Genomic DNA, 12,897 nt, shown 5'->3' on the forward strand with positions numbered 1-12,897 from the left:
AGCAGAGGTCTGTTCAGGTCTCATGATCTCTGCCCCCCTCCTGTGCTTTTAGCGCCCCGAACTCCACGCACCAACCCTCTCCCCCTTAGTGCCACCGCGAGCAGCCAGCTGCCGCCCCCAGCTGGAGAGGCTGTGGGGAGGATTCGGATGTGTCTGGTGGCCCAGCTGCCCAAGTTTTTGTGGGGTGGGTTTGGTGGCGGCAGCTCGGCAGGTCAAACCCCCCAGCCTTCCGCATGGGGCTCTGTGTCTGAGTCCAGAGCAGGGGCTTGCCCCAGATTTACGCTGGGTATATTTTTGGGGTGGTGTCATTTGAGGCTCCCTTTGCCTTGGGCAGATCTGTCCTTCCAATCAGTCCCCAGTGATGCTGAGAGACGCCTTCTCATCCCAGCAGCCACCCCTACCCCAGGACCCGGGATCCTGCCAGTTCCGTAGGGAAACAGCTGGGCTTGAAAATGGGTAACTAAGATGCCAGCCGTGACAGAGCTGCTCCTGATCGCTGCTGTTACTTGCTGGTGGTGTTGTAGCATCCAGCAGCCCAGCTCATGGCTCAGCCTCCAGAGTGCTAGGTGCTGTACGTACAGAACCAAAAACCGGGCCCTGCCCTGGAAAACTCACAGTCTAATACCCAGGTGTCTGCAGAGTGCGTGCGGGTTCAGCATACACCCGGAGTGCATGTCTGATAAGGGTGTGCCATCCCTTTGTGTGTCAGCCTGGTGGCTGGGTGTGCATGTGTCTAGATGCAGGAGCTGGCTGGTGTGCATTCACACCCTCGTGCACAGGAGCAGTGAGGGCGAGTGAACTGAGCACTGGGCTGGGAGCCCGGAGAACCCCTGCCACTGATGTGACGTTGAGCACATCCCTCCTTCTGCTCTGCCTCAGTTTCCCCATTGGGGGGATTCGTTGTTGCATTTTTCTTGCCTCCCCAGCACTGTGCTGTGGCGGGGGGGGGTGGGGGCAAGCTGGGCCATGACTCTGCCTGCATGTAAGATGCAAGTGCCAGTTGCTGGTGTGTGTAGCAGTTGCCGGTGTGTGCACAGTTGCTGGCACACAAAGTGCTGTGCTCTGTGTGGTGTGTCAGTTGTTGGGGTGTGTATCGGATGCTGGTATATGTATCAGTAGGCTGGGGAGGGCAGGGATGTATCCGTTCTCTGGGGGTGTAGCGATAGGCTCTGTGTGTGTGTGTGTGTGTGTGTGTGTGTGTGCGCGCGCGCGCGTGGGGAACCATACTAGTTGTCTTTGTGTTGTGTTAGGCTGGGTGTGTGGGAGAGCGCACCAGCTGCTGCTGTGTGTAGTGTTGGCTGTGTGCGCACACGGGGGCTGTGTCAGTTGTCGGTGTGTGTAGTGTTGGCTATGTGCGCACACGGGGGCTGTGTCAGTTGTCGGTGTAATGCTGGGCTGTGTGCGCACACGGGGGCTGTGTCAGTTGTCGGTGTGTGTAGCGCTGGGCTGTGTGTGCACACGGGGGCTGTGTCAGTTGTTGGTGTGTGTAGTGTTGGCTGTGTGCGCACACGGGGGCTGTGTCAGTTGTCGGTGTGTGTAGTGCTGGGCTGTGTGCGCACACGGGGGCTGTGTCAGTTGTCGGTGTGTGTAGTGCTGGGCTGTGTGCGCACACGGGGGCTGTGTCAGTTGTCGGTGTGTGTAGTGTTGGCTGTGTGTGCACACGGGGGCTGTGTCAGTTGTCGGTGTGTGTAGCGCTGGGCTGTGTGCGCACACGGGGGCTGTGTCAGTTGTCGGTGTGTGTAGCGCTGGGCTGTGTGCGCACACGGGGGCTGTGTCAGTTGTCGGTGTGTGTAGTGTTGGCTGTGTGTGCACACGGGGGCTGTATCAGTTGTCGGTGTGTGTAGCGCTGGGCTGTGTGCGCACACGGGGGCTGTGTCAGTTGTCGGTGTGTGTAGCGCTGGGCTGTGTGTGCACACGGGGGCTGTGTCAGTTGTCGGTGTGTGTAGTGTTGGCTGTGTGCGCACACAGGGGCTGTGTCAGTTGTCGGTGTGTGTAGTGCTGGGCTGTGTGCGCACATGGGGGCTGTATCAGTTGTCGGTGTGTGTAGTGCTGGGCTGTGTGCGCACACGGGGGCTGTGTCAGTTGTCGGTGTGTGTAGCGCTGGGCTGTGTGCGCACACGGGGGCTGTGTCAGTTGTCGGTGTGTGTAGCGCTGGGCTGTGTGAGTTGCCTGTGCGCGTCCATGTTGAGCTCCTTGGGTTTGGGCACTGCCGGTGCCGTGCTGTGCCGCGCCGTGCCAGTGCAGTGCCGTGCCATGCCAGTGCCGTGCTGTGGCAGGAGCGCTGTCTGAGTGAGCCCGCCCCTGGCACCGCTGCTCTCTGAGCCGGGCAGGACCCAAATGGGCCGTGAATTACCAGCGGCTCCCAGGCATCCCTCTGGCTGCCCAGGGAGCGAGCTGGGTGCAGAGGCAGCCCTGGCTCCCGGCAGGTCACCCCTTTCCGAGCGGGGTGGGGTGGGGTGGACTGAGGAGTTACCGAGCCGCCCAGCTCAGGAGTCAGACCCCTCTGGGCTCTGCCCGGCTGCCCGATCTCCTCCGCAGTCCAGCCTGGCAAGATCAGGCGGCTCAGGCGGAAACCCGAGGCCTGGTACGGCACAGAAAAGCCGCCCCAGCTAAGCTTTGAAGGTTGTGGCCAGCCAGGGCTGCAAACCACTGGCCTCCGGCGAGCTTAGCTGGAGAGGTGCCCTCCTCGCTGCGGCTGGCGGTGGGTAATTTTTGCAGGGAATTAGGCTTTGGGACTCCCTGGCTCCTGGAGGTGACCTTGGAAGTCAGGCTCTGGCCCACCGTCGATGGGGACTGATAGAAATGAAGTGCTGCCCAGCCCTGCCCAGGGATAGCTGAGTTCCTGGGGCGCCCCCAAATCCCCTTGCCAGGGCGCAGGGCCCGGGGAGAGGCAGCTGCTTTGTTCCTCTGTCCCTTCATCTCCCAGCCGAGGCTGGGCCTCCACCCGGATCGGCCTCACGGAGAGAGTGACTCAGACGGCTGCCTGAGTGGCCCTGGCTCACCCGCCTGGTTCCTGATCGCCTGCTGGGGAGATGACTTTGCTGGGCCTCATGCCAGGCTTTCTCCCATGACCCAGCGTGGCATCTGCTCCTCACGCACTGAGAGCTTGGCTCTGGGCTGGGAGTCTTAGCAGCCTCCTGCATGGATGGTGCCATGTGCACCGTGCTTGGCTGTCTGCTGCCCAGCTAACCCCACATGCTTCTCTTTCAAATCTGTGATCCCCAATGCACGCACGGCCGTGGCTGTCAGTGGCTGGTCAGCATGGTCCAGCCGGCCAGTCCAGCTACCGGAGGGTGCATGGTAACCCCCCTGCACACTGAGCCAGGTCTGTAAGCGGTGGCTGTGACTGCACACGGCCATTCCCCTCCTGGCAGGGTCGGTGCTTATCTTCCATTGCCACAGGGCATCTGAGTTCGGGATTTTCTAGCAATGGGCTCTAGGTGGAAAGGGAATTGGAACGAGCGGGAGCAGGAGGCAGTGGTGAGAGCGCAGAGCAAGGCCCTGCCAATTCGAAACCTGGCTTTAACGTAACTCCCGTGCCTCAGTTTCCCCACTTGTAATATCAAGGTGGCATTTACCTAAATTTTAAACCTGCCCTGAGCAACTGTGAAAATGGGGGTTCAGGCATTTAGTTCCTTCCCCGACACATGGCAGAGCAGAGGCTGAGACTTCAGCGCTAGGGTGACCACGTTGCCCTATGGCAAATACGGGACACGGGCCTGTAGGGATGGGGGCTGGGCTGCTGTTCCATGTCAGAGCTCCTTGGCATTGGGGGCAGCTGCCCCACAGTGGAGCATCAGGGATGGGGGCTCCGCAGCCTCCCAGCAGGAGGGTGCCAGGGAATGAAGCAGCTGCCCCATGGCAGAGCTCACCAGCAATGGGGTCTGCCTCCATGGGGTGCCAGGGAATGGGGCAGCCACCCAGCAGAGGAGCTCCCTGGCAGCCGGGGCTGCCACCTGAAGACACTGGGTGCCAGGGAACCGGATCCCCACAATACCTGGGACAATTAGCCCATTAGCTTAAATAAGGGATTGTCCTGGGAAAAACAGGATGGATGGTCACCTTATTCAGCACACTGCGGTGACTGGGGCCTGCAGAGACCATTGTGCGGTTGGCTGGTTGTGACATCACATGTGATGTCATCCACGTGATGTCACGGGGCCAGCGGCAGGGGCAGACTGTTTCTCCGGATCTGTGCCCAGGCGAGGTCACTGGCTTCATGCTACAGGCCTGTTGGTTCCTCATTGGGATCTAAGCTGCATCCCCCACCCTAAGGGGAGAGTGGGGTTTGGGGGGTCACGCCCAGTTCTTAGGGCAGCACCTCCGGCTTTGCCCTCTGCTGAATCTGGCCTGCAGGCGGGGCCCCGAGTCTGTGGCTGCTGCAAGGCTCGGCAGAGGAGCGGAAATGCCCGTGTTGACCGCGGCAGATTCCGTGCATCGAGCAATCCCACCAGGAAAGAGCCGGCCTGCCTGGATTGGCGCTGGTAGCCTGCTCACTGCCATGGCGAGGAGAGTGGCCCTGCGCCCTGCCCTGATTCAATGTGGGGAGAGCACAGCACTGTCATTCCCTAGCCTCTGTCGGATGCAGGAATCTCAGTCTGCAAAGCCATAGGCTCTATGGGACCCCTCCGGAGCAGGTTCCCTGTACCCTGAGTGCTTGGCCAGCTGCTTAGGAGAGAATCAGGTGCTGCCCAGCTGATTAGCAGAGTGGCCACAGCCAGCAGCCTGTGTTTCCATAGGTGGTGCACATCTGCACATGCCTTGGTGCACAGAATAAAATTTATTCTGCCCCATGGATGGAAAAAATTAGCAGGACCTCTGCTCTGGATCCTGAGCTCCATCCCCTACAGCTGCAGGGGGGCTGCTGTCAACACATTCGTGGCTCGAGAGTGGATTCAGAGTCGGCTACTCCGTTTCCCCTCACTCAGAAGTGACTTTCTGGCAACCTGTGCCCTAAAAATGCAGCCGGGTCACCGCCTCTCTTGTGCTGAGCGGTTGCTGACAGTCTCATTTCTACCCCATGTTATAAAATAAATCGATTGGCCTCTGACCATTGGGCTTGCCTGTCAGCAGATCGAACCCAGAGCCGCACCAATGCAGCATTGGCCGACATTTTAGTTTGTACTGACTCTGCCACCGCCTTTTATGTCACCTGTCGTAACACCAGGCAAATGGCTGGAGGGGTTGATGTGCTCTGTGTATGCCTGGTTGAGAACCACCGGGGAGTCCATAGAAATTGGGTAATATCTCTTTAAATAGTTTGGGAGCCTTCAAGGGGGCTTTCCTCTGCTTCTGAAGCCAGCAGACCCCAGGCACAGCAGCAGCTGCAGGTGGGTGTGGGCCCCAGCTAGGGAAGGCAGGTCCCTGCCCCGCCCCTTTGGCCTGAGGCTCCACCCCTTTTGTCTGAGGCCCCACCCCTTCTGCCACCCCGCTGCTGTAGCCCCCACCCCAGGTTACGACTCCCAACCCTGACCCCTTAGTCCTGCACCCCAGGGAGTGGCCTGGCCCAACCTTTCCCACCTGGCCACAGCACCTGGTGGCTGGAGGGCCAGACAGCCCTGGCCTTCCCCAGTGGCTGGGCAGGCTGCAGCCTTCTCTCCCGGGGCAGCCAGGAAATTGGGCAGTTTTGGTGAGGAGGGGGCATGCTGAACAGTCTGTGTCATGCCCCCGGCATCTCTGGGACTCCTCCACCAGCATCTCTCCCACGGCGCAGGCTTTGCCCCGGCACTGTTCCAAGCAAGAGCCCCCCAGTTCTCTCCGCACCCTTTCTCCAGCCTCCCAAGCTGCTGCTGTCGGCGCAGGGCCCCTGCCCCCCCTTTTCCCAGGGCTCTGGGCACAGCTCGCGTTCGGGAGCAGCCCTGCTCTTTTCATTTCCCAACAGGGCTTATCGGCGATCGAGGGGGATTATTTAAACCTGTCTGAGTCCAGCAGGATTATCCCGGCTAATCGGCTTCACTTCCCAGGGCGGGGAGGGGCTGGTTTTCTGGTGCTCACAGCTGCTTTCAGCGGAGCTGGGGATTGTCCAGCCTGCAGGATAGTGAGATCTGTTGAGCAAGGGACTCGCTGAAGGGAAACACAGCAGGGAGGGGTTAGAATCAGCGTTCCCTGAAGCTCAGGGCTTGGGCAGCTGCCCAGGAGAGATTCAGGTGCCACCTGGCTGGTTAGCAGAGCCTCCCCCAGCTGGCAGCGTGTTTCTACTGGTGGTGTACATCCGCACATACAATCACAGAGCTGGAAGGGACCTCAAGAGGTCATTGAGTCCAGCCCCCTGCTCAAAGCAGGATGAGCCCAGCTAAGTCACCCCAGCCAGGGCACAGTCAAGCTGGGACTTAGCAACCTCTAGGGAAGGAGATTCCACCACCTCTCTAGGCAACACATTCCAGTGCTTCACCACCCTCCTGCTGAAGTAGTTCTTCCTAATATCCAACCTACCCCTCTCCTTCTGTAACTTCAGACCATTGCTCCTTGTTCTGCCATCTGTCACCACTGTGAACAGTTCCTTTCCATCCTCCTTAGAGCTCCCCTTCAGGAAGCTGAAGGCTGCTATTAAATTGCCCCTCAGTCTTCTATAAACCAAACAAGCCCAAATCCCTCAGCCTCTCCTCATAGGTCTTGTGCTCCAGCCCCTTAATCATTTTTGTTGCCCTTCTCTGAACCTGCTCCAGCAAATCCACATCCTGTTTATACCGGGGGGCCCAAAACTGGACACAATATTCCAGATGTGGCCTCACCGGTGTCAAATAAAGAGGGATAACTACTTCTCTAGATCTGCTCAAAATGCTCCTTCTAATGCACCTCAATATGCCATTGGCCTTCTTGGCTACAAGGGCGCCCTGCCGACTCACATCCAGCCTTTCATCCACTATAATCTTCAGGTCCCTTTCTGCTGTACTGCTGCTTGGCCAGTCGGTTCCCCAGCCTGTAACAACGCTTGGGGTTCTTCTGTCCCAAGTGCAGGACTCTGCACTTCTCCTTGTTGAACCACATCAGATTTCTTTTGGCCCAGTCCCCCAATTTATCCAGGTCACTCTGGATCCTATCTCTACCCTCCAACATATGTACCTCTCCCCCTAACTTGGTGTCATCCACAAACTTGCTGAGGGTGCAATCCAGTCCCACATCCAGGTCATTAATAAAGATGTTGAACAACACTGGTCCCAAAACTGAGCCTTGGGGCACTCCACTTGAAACAGACCAACATCCAGATATTGAGCCATTGACCACTACCCGTTGGGCCTGACCGTCAAGCCACCTTTCTATCCATCTTATAATCCATGGATCCAGTCCGTGCTTCCTTAACTTATGGGCAAGAATGTATCAAAAGCTTTGCTGAAGTCAAGGTATATCACATCCACTGACTTCCCCATGCCCACAGAGCCTGTTACCTCATCATAGAAGCTAATCAGATTGGTCAGAGGAGTTGCCCTTGGTGAATCCATGTTAACTACTTTTGATCACTTCCCCTCTTCCAAGCCTTGAGGATCCCTTCCATTATTTTCCCAGGGATTGGTGCAGGGCTGACTGGTCTCTAGTTCCCTGGATTGTCCTTCTTTATTTTTTAAAGATGGCCCCTACATTTGCCGTTTTCCAATAATCTGGAATCTCTCTGTCTCCCCAGGAGTCTTCAAAGATAATGGCCAAAGGCTTGGCAATGATGTCTACCAATTTCCTTGTCACCCTTGTGTGCATTAAATCCAGACCCATGGATTTGTGTACATCTGGTTTTAATAAGTAGCCCTTATCTTGTTCCTTCCCCACCGAGGGCTGCCCTCCACCTTCCCATGCTGCACTGTCTAGCACCGAATGTGGGAGCTGTCCTTGTCCATGAAGACTGAGGCAAAAAAAAACGTTGAGTACTTCAGCTTTTCTGACATCATCTGTCGCTAGGTTACCTCCCTCATCCAGTAATGGCCCCACACCTTTCCTGAGAACCTTCTTGTTGTTAACATGCCTGTAGAAACCCTTCTTATTACTCTTCGTTCACATCCCTTTCCAGCTGCAATTCCAATTGTGCTTTTGCTGTCCTGATTACAGCCCGGCATTTTCCAGCCGTGTATTTATACTCCTCCTTAGTCATCTGTCTATGTTTCCACTTCTTATACACATCCTTTTTGACTTTGAGCTGACCAAGGATTTCCCTGTTAAGCCAAGCTGGTTGCCTACCATATGTGCATTTCTTACTATGCAGCGGGATGGTTTGTTCCTGTGCCTTCAGCAAGACTTCTTTAAAATATTTCCAGTTCTCCTGAACTCTTTTCCCCTTCATCTTCATTTCCCAAGGGATCCTGCCCATCCGTTTGCACAGGGAGTCCAAGTCTGCTCTTTTGAAATCCAGGGTCTGTATGTTACTGCTCACCCTTCCTTCTTCCTTTTGTCAGGATCCTGAAATCTACCGTCTCATAATCACTGCAGCCCAGGTTGCCACCCACTTCTATTTCTCCTCCTAGTTCTTCCTTGTTTGTGAGCAGCAGGTCAAGTTGTGCATGGCCCCTGGTCGGTTCCTTCAGCACTTGTACCAGGAAGTTATCCCCAACGTTCTCCAAAAACTTCCTGGATTGTCTGTGTGCTGCTGTATTGGTCTCCCAGCCAACGTCTGGATGATTAAAGTCTCCCATGAGAACCAGGGCCTGTGATTTGGAAGCTTCACTTAGCTGTCTGAAGAAATCCTCCTCTCCCTGATCTGGTGGTCTATAGCAGACACCAGGTACAACATCACCTCTGTTGGGTCCACCTCTGAGCTTAACCCAAAGACTCTCCACTGGCTTTTCTCCCTCCTTGTACTGGAGCTCTGAGCAATCATAGTGCTCCCTCACATAGAGCGCAACTCCTCCTCCTCTTCTCCCCTCTCTGACCTTCCTGAACAATTTATAACCTTCCGTGACTGTGACTTCTTGCACTTACCTCATCACAAAATTTATTCCACCCCGGATGGAAAAGTTTAGAGGGAGCATTGGTTAGAATGGTCATTCCAAGGGGGTGGGGGGGTCCTTCACTCCTCCTCCCCTCCTCTCGCTGCTAGTGCTTAAGAAGAAGAGACTTATCTGTAGCAGCAGTTCCCAACTTTTTTCACCAGTGCAGACCCCCCAGTGGCCCCCCCAAACTGGTTGCGGACCCCCCCCCATCAAAGCCAATCTTAGCCCCTCCACGCGCTTCGTTAAATGCAAAAGGCAACGCAAATAACCAACATTTAAGACGACGCAGACTCGTTGCTGACGTCACAGTGGTTTGATCACTTCGTCGCGTGAAGGCGTCGTGACGTAGATTTTTGGACACCAATGAATAATGTGATGGAGGAGATTGAATTTAAAAATAGCGAGGGTAATGTTGCAGTTTACCTAAAGCTTATTTTCGATGATCATTTTTATTTATCTGCTATTTTTTCCACGGACCCCCTGCAAAACCCTCGCGGACCCCCCCAGGCACAGCTACAGAGGAAAGCAGAGCTCCGTTCATCATGCTAAGTGCTGTATGTATTTTCTGTGAGAGACACGCCTTGTCCCAACAAGCTCATGGTCCAACCAGCTGAAACGGGGGGAGAAAGGAAGGCTCCTGGTCTGGGCTGTACAGGAGTGTTCCCTCCAATTTTTGCCATCTATGGGTGGAATAAATTTTGTTCTGTGCACCGAGGCATGTGGATATGTGCACCACCCGTGGAAACCCCTGATGCCCACTGTGGGTGGCTGTGGGCGCTCTGCTAATCAGCTGAGCAGCACCTGAATCTCTCCTGGCTGGGGGAAGGAGACCTGCTGACACTGTGGGTGTCTTTGCAATGGTGACATCCCCTGCATATGCCATACGATGTCCTTGGCTGCTCACAGGACAGAGACGGGCCATCTATCATCCATCCGTGACATTACCGCCCGTCCAAACATGCTGCAGCTGGCACGTCATCAAACCGTTTATTGCAAACAGCTGGGGTGATTATTAACAGGAGCTCTCGGGGCAGGGGGAGCGGGGACATGGGCAGGGCTGCCTACAACCACTGGCCAAGCCACCGTGCCGCAGACAGGAGCAGAAGGAGTTACAGACAAAGAACTGGAAAGGAGCAAATGGGGCAGCTAGCGCAGCAGCCTGAGGCTGGGTGCCGGCCGCCGTGCTGCTGGCAGGTTATGGACTAGGAGATGGGGGTTCAGATCCCAGTTGTGACACTGACTCCCCTGGAGACCTTGGGTCAGTCTCTTTCTCTCTCTTGGGGCCTCAGGTCCAGTGTGCCTTGTAAGCTGAACGCTTGGGTGACCACCCAGGGAGACTCAGATGCTGGCCAGTGCATTAGCAGAGCGCCCACAGCTGCCCACTCGTGACAGCTTGTGTTTGTGTGGGTGGTGCACATTTGCACGTCTTGGTGCGCATAACAAAATTTATTCCACTCGTGGACGGAAGGCGCTAGCAGGACCCCAGGTGCTCGGGTGCCCCAGAGCAGGCTGCGTATAAGAACCTTGACAGACACCGTGCCGCCCCTCTCCTCTGGCCCCGCCTGGAGGCGCCCTTGGGGCGTGACTGGCGCCGGTTCCGGAGTGCTGCGTGTTCCGCTGTGCCCGAGCCCCCCAGGAAACCAACATCCTGGAGCCTGACATCTGCTGTGGTTAATATTTCGTACGTCTCTGTTAAAAGTCCGTGCAGAGCCAGCTGCTCCCGGCCCTGCTGCTCTGCCTGAGATGGCTGCAGAATGCTGCCCACAGCTGTGGGACCGGGGGGGAGGTAAAAACGCTGCCCTGGTCTGGCCCTAGGTGGGGGCAAGGGAGAGAATTTGAAACACAAGTCCTGTGTCCCTCCTGGGATCTTTGAAACAGTGCCGGGGGGCCAGGCCGGGCCCGGCTGGGTTGGGAAATGATGCACTGTCCCCCCTCCAGGAATGCTCTGGAACAGCCTTGGCTTCGCTCTTAGCAGCAGGGTCGTCTTTGCGACTCCTGGGGCGGGAGGGGGCAGCGTTCTCTGTGAGCTGAGCTGTTGGGCGGCCACCCAGCGGAGATTCAGGGGCCACCCAGCTGATCAGCAGAGCGCCCGCAGCTGGCAGCGTGTGTCTATTGGTGCACATCCACACACGCCTCGGTGCATGTAACAAAATTTATTCTGCCCCTGGATGGGAGATGTTAGAGGGCCCACCGGTGAGGGGAAGGAGTCTTACCCTCGCACTGTGGGGTGGCCGATCTGGGAAACACTCACACCCCGCCCCTCCTGCCCCACACAGAGGTGTTGCTGCTCATCTGTTGTCTCCTGTGTTTGTGGACGTGCCTGCTTGCGTTGCTGCCAGCATGGCTGAGGCCCCTGCAGAGGCATGGCCAGGACTGTCTCCTCCCCCACCCTCCCCTTCTAACGTTGATCATGTCACCGGCAATACAGAGGAGTCAGCTCCCCTTTGTCGTACACCTATAAGCTAGTAACAGTGGCTGTGCACTAAGGAGCAGGTGTTTTAATTCCTGTCCCACCGGCCATGAGCCCAGGGCACTGGTTAGTCCGTGTGGATGGTCATCTGGCTAGGGACAGTCCTGTGTAAAGTGCTCTGTCCCAGCCAATGTCCTCTTGCAGGCAGGGCTAATCTGGACCCGACAGAGGAAGGTGTGTAGGAGTGGCTAAGGTGCAGCTAGTGCTGGGGAGGAGCCAGGGTCACAGCACCAGCCCGAGTTTCTGCTCTCAGCTCAGTCCCTGATGAGCTGCTGCCTGATCTCGGATGTGTCACATCCCCTGCTCTGCACCAGCTCAGTCGTACAAGAAGGAGGAAGAGGATGGTCTGGGCCATGGTTTCATTCCCAGCAGACTTCCCTGCCAGTGGCCACTGACTCACGACCAGGTGACCATGGGCCCGTCCTTCCTCTGTGCCTCAGTTTCCTTATCTGTGAACAGGGCTAACATTACGGAAGGGAGACGGCACGGCGTAATTCCTCCCTCGTTGTCAGTGGTGATGAACTCCTCAGCCGGATGGTGCTGGGCAAAGAGCCACTGAGGAGTAAGGCCCCAAGCAGGGAGAAGCCTGTCTCATTGGTGTTGGCGACAGAAGCCCAGTGGGAGTCAGGAGCCAGAAAGCTGCGCTGTCTTCCCTTCCCTGTGGCGGTGGATTTCAGCCCGTGTGCCGCGGCACACCGGTGTGCCATGAGAACTGTCTAAGGGTGCCCTGAAAGTTCATCAGTTTCCCCTCATTGTGGCTCTGCAGAGCCACCTGTGGGGGCAGTGGGGAAATTGACACCCCACACCAGCTGGGGCCCTAACAGTAAGGCTGCCTGAGTCCCAGCTGGTCAATATCCGCCCATGATAGCTCTTTGCAGAGACATCGCGAGGAGAAATGCCGGCCCCTTGGGACCCCATTAGCGCTGGGCAGCAGCTGAAATGCCACTTCCTGGCCCAAATGAGCTGGCGGGGAGCTCGCCCCAACTCCCTGCTGTTGCAAGGCGGGGCCAGGGGGGAAGCCGATGGGAGCTGGGATGTGGTTTAAATGCCTCATCCTGGCTCCAACAGGCTGGCGCGGAGGGGGGCAGCTTTCGATGGTAACTCGTTTACTCCCCATCCCTCTCAGGGTGCCGAGCAGGCTTTGAAAACGTGTCTGTGCTGGCTGGCGAAGACGGCGTGCTCTGTGGTGGATTAGAGACACGAATGCATCTGATCCTCGTTTAGCTTGTCTCATGCACGGCAGCGTTGCAAACTTCTCTGGTCAGACCGTAGCCAGAGTGAATGTGATGTCTGAGCAGTCGATTCAGTGGAGGAAGTGGGAGTGCCGTGGGATTGTCTGTCTCATCGGAAAGGATGGGAACCCCTGCCCTAGGGACAGAGGGGGATCTGGGCTGTGGAGCTGCATGCGGCTGAGAATCAGACGCTCCAGGCGGCTCTGTCCTGTCTGCTCCCCTTGGGAGGAAAGAGGCCGGGGGCTGTGCAGGAAGTGGCAATGGGTGTCCAGAGGGAGTGACC

At 56.9% G+C, this 12,897-nt stretch overlaps 1 protein-coding gene across 1 annotated transcript in view; it reads left to right on the forward strand.

Annotated features, from left to right (window-relative positions):
- HCN2 (hyperpolarization activated cyclic nucleotide gated potassium and sodium channel 2) overlaps window positions 1-12,897 on the forward strand; it is a 55,041-nt gene that overhangs the window by 16,752 nt on the left and 25,392 nt on the right. The window lies entirely within an intron of this gene.

Source organism: Carettochelys insculpta, chromosome 27 (assembly GCF_033958435.1).
Source record: "Carettochelys insculpta isolate YL-2023 chromosome 27, ASM3395843v1, whole genome shotgun sequence".
In the NCBI taxonomy this organism is placed as follows: Eukaryota; Metazoa; Chordata; order Testudines; family Carettochelyidae; genus Carettochelys; species Carettochelys insculpta.